General features: G+C 45.1%; 1 non-coding gene across 1 annotated transcript; it reads right to left on the reverse strand.

Annotated features, from left to right (window-relative positions):
- Nucleotides 1-703: 703 nt before the first annotated feature.
- On the reverse strand, nt 704-775 carry TRNAS-GGA (transfer RNA serine (anticodon GGA)). Its single transcript has one exon. It is a non-coding gene; the product is annotated as a tRNA-Ser (tRNA).
- Nucleotides 776-3,643: the final 2,868 nt, after the last annotated feature.

Below are 3,643 nucleotides of genomic sequence, written 5' to 3' on the forward strand. Positions count from 1 at the left end.
CAGCACTGGGGGAGTTGGGGGAACGGGGCGCGCAGCTGAGACGTGGCTGCTTAAATGTTCCTGCAGAGGAAGGCAAACAATGGCATGAATGAACTGAGATGGTCCCAGGAGATTGCAGAGAGACGCTGCGAGTGCACTCCAGCCGATTATAACCTACTTACAGCAGGTGTAGAGACTCCAGCGATACTTTTTAAAAATAATAATATCCCAGACTTATCACTGCATTCACAATCCCAGCCAGCTGTTCAGGGCACTGCTCCAAGGGAGGAAGGAAACATCCTAGGATGTTACAATTTTACTGCCCCCCTCCAGAAAAAAAAAAAAGAAAAACCATGCAGGAAATGAATGAGTCTGAACATTGGCTCTGGGCTAAGGTGAGACAGGACTCCAGGGCCCTGGGAATGAGTGCATGGCCTCGGGGGCAGGAGACCCCAGCACTGACCGGACTGCCATATCTAAGCCCCCATTTCTTCACCTGCAGGACTGGGGTAACAGTGCAGCCTTAAACATCACTTGCTGTGAAGATTATATTAGATGAGGCATATAAAAGTGTGCTTTGCTAATTGTAAAGTGAAAGTACAGTCGCTCAGTCGTGTCCGACTCTTTGCGACCCCATGGACTGTAGCCTACGAGGCTCCTCCCTCCATGGGATTCTCCAGGCAAGAGTCCTGGAGTGGGTTGCCATTTCCTTCTCCAGGGGATCTTCCCAACCCAGGGATCGAACCTGGGTCTCCTGCATTCCAGGCAGACACTTTAACCTCTGAGCCACCAGGGAAGTCCTAATTGTAAAGTACCTGCAAATAAATAAATATATTATATATATATGTGTGTGTGTATATATATACACACACACATATATATACGGCACATAGCATGTGAGATCTTAGTTTCCAGACCAGGGATCAAACCCTCGTCCCTTGCATTGGAAGCGTAGAGTTTTAACCAATGGACAAGCAGGGAAGTCCTAGAAGGCCTTTTTAAAAAAGAAATTGTATCTCCACCGGCTGTCTCAGAGATAACAATGAAAACTGAAACAAAATACAGTGAACCAGACGCAGGGCAAACACAGAGACTTCACATCTTTCCCAGAATCCGAGGACCTGAATTCAGATCCCAGCCTCAGCTTGCCAGCTGTGTGACCTTGAGCAAGCCATCTTCCTCATTTATAAATTAAGGTAGTAGGAACTGGAAAACTTACAGAGTCCCTTCTAAGCCAAATTGCTACCTGGAAAAGCTTCTGAGGAAAATGCATCAAGTATTATTTCCATTGAGGGACTTGCCTAGTGGTCCAGTAGTTAAGAAGCCGCCTGCCTATGCAGGGGACATGAGTTCGATTCTGGGTCCGGAAAGATCCCACATGCTGCGGGGCAACTGAGCCCGTGCACCACAACTGTTGAGCCCATGTGCCCCAACAACAGAAGCGTGTCTGCCTCAGAGCCCGTGCTTCACAGCAAGAGAAGCAACAAAGACTTAACACAGCCAAAAACAAACAAATAAATTAACTTTTAAAGTGTTATTTCCTTTGAAATCATGATAAGCTAGCTAAAACTGCTTTACACATTTGCTTTGCAATTTCTTCCACCTTCTACCCCATCTCTATCTGCTGGAATATTGTCCCTATCCACCTAGAGGAATCAAGCAATGTAGCTAATAAAGTAAATTAACAGAGAGATGCTGTATGTTGTGTCTTAGAAGAGACTATACCTTTTTCTCACAGGCATACAAATGATGGAGCATTTGTAAAAAACTTACTTATCCAGAAAGATAATTCCTCTAAATTACAAAGAGCAGAAACTGTACAAGCCATTCTCCCAACCACAAAATCCAATAAAAGCTAGGCTGGAATGCTGAAAGTCTGAAAAGCAAAATAGATGGATAGACAGACAACCCAGTTGAAAACTAGAAGAGCCTTTCTTTGGGGTTCAGAAAATGAATTATAAATACAACAGAGAATTAGAATATGACTTGTCAAAACTTATCCCATACCACTGGAGGCAAATTCATAGTATAGAGAGGCCTTCATTATTAAAACAGCACAGTTTCCACTTCTGGGATGACTGAGAGAGTAACTTCATGGAAGAAGTGAAGCTGGCAAAAACTGTTTCTTAAAAAAAGACAATTTAAAGTCTCTGGGAGCTGCCTTAAGGGCATATGACAAACAAAGAAACATTTACTCGAGAAAATCTACTAAAATTCAGTAAGAACAGCAAGTCTGTAGCATTTCAACCGCAACCTGCCCTCTCCCTCTCCACTCCAGCTCAGCCTCACAGAAGCGTCACTCCGCATGTGTGTGGCCTAGAAATCAGGGCTCCCCGACCCCTCAAAACCTAATCAAGGCTTTTATATCTCATCAGGAGGGACCAGCCACCAGCATTTCTCATTCCGCCAACTCCAAGTTGAAAAGGCTAAATTCCCGGTGAGTGTATTGCAGAAACCAGTACTCGAGAAACCCAGCACCACACTCAGAGAGCTGGAGAACTCAGGTTTATTAGTCCGGCGGGCCCAGAGGAGTTAACACTCCAAGCTCTGAGCCCCGAACAAAGGGGTTACAGAGTTTTTATACCCGGACAGGCATGATTAAGCGGGTTTGTGGGTTCACAGGGGCTGGGCGATTGTAAAGAGCAGGACAAGGGTGAGTGAGATAAGCTCCAGTATTGAGAGTCCCCACTTTCTGAGACCTATATGATCCAGACTTTGCAAGGAGCAAACTGAGTTACAGAGGCAGAAGGAACAGGGGGTTATGTAAAATTTTAACTTTTCGTCCTCAAGCGTGTCATGGGACAGAGGCTCAGCCCAAGCAGGGCAGGCTAAGAGGACTGGGGCCCCAACCCCTCCGCCCAGCTCTCTCCTGGGTCACAGGTTCCAGGGAAGAGACACGCTGAGGATTGCCTCCAGAACTAGAGGATTTCTCAGGGGAAATGCGGTCCATGAGAAAAGAAGGTTCTCTGAAGTGCTCCCAAAAGAACTGAATTTATTTAAAACAGAATGTGAGGAAGTTCATGCCTAAGGGCACTCTTGAAAACAACAGCCCCTCTTTATTAAGAACAATAAGCTAAACCCAAGCTAGATAGTTCACCAGAGAGAACCAGAGAAAGAGACAGCCAAGAAGAGCCCTCCTGAGCTCCAAACAAACCTTGAAACTGGCTTCAAAATCTACCCCTGCCTGATTTTAACTGGATCACACTGCGGAGGGATTTAAGTCTCTGGGCATTTTTTAAAACAATAGAGCAATCAGCAGGTGGAGTCTATTACCTCCTGCTGGACTGGGCATGTTACCATTTGAAGCAAACAGTTTAACAGAGGAATCAGGAAAAGACACAATCAGACAGCGCTGCTAAGACCACTGTCATCCCAGAGTCCTGGGCTCAGATTCCTGCCCAAGGCTGCATCCTCTGAGGACAACGAAGCCTCTAAAATTGATTGTGGTAGACGCACAACTCAGAGAATATACTAAAAACCATCGGGCTGTGCACTTAGCTTTTTAAAAAAAATTTTATTGGAGTATAGTCGATTTATAACGTTGTGTTAGTTTCAAAGGGATTCAGTTACACACACTTGTATATTCATTCTTTTTCAGCTTCTTCTCCCACATGGGTTATTACAGAATATTGAGAAGAGTTCCCTGTGCTAGAGCTGTGCACTT

The sequence above is a fragment of the Ovis aries genome, chromosome 22 (genome assembly GCF_016772045.2).
Source record: "Ovis aries strain OAR_USU_Benz2616 breed Rambouillet chromosome 22, ARS-UI_Ramb_v3.0, whole genome shotgun sequence".
Classification (NCBI taxonomy): domain Eukaryota; kingdom Metazoa; phylum Chordata; class Mammalia; order Artiodactyla; family Bovidae; genus Ovis; species Ovis aries.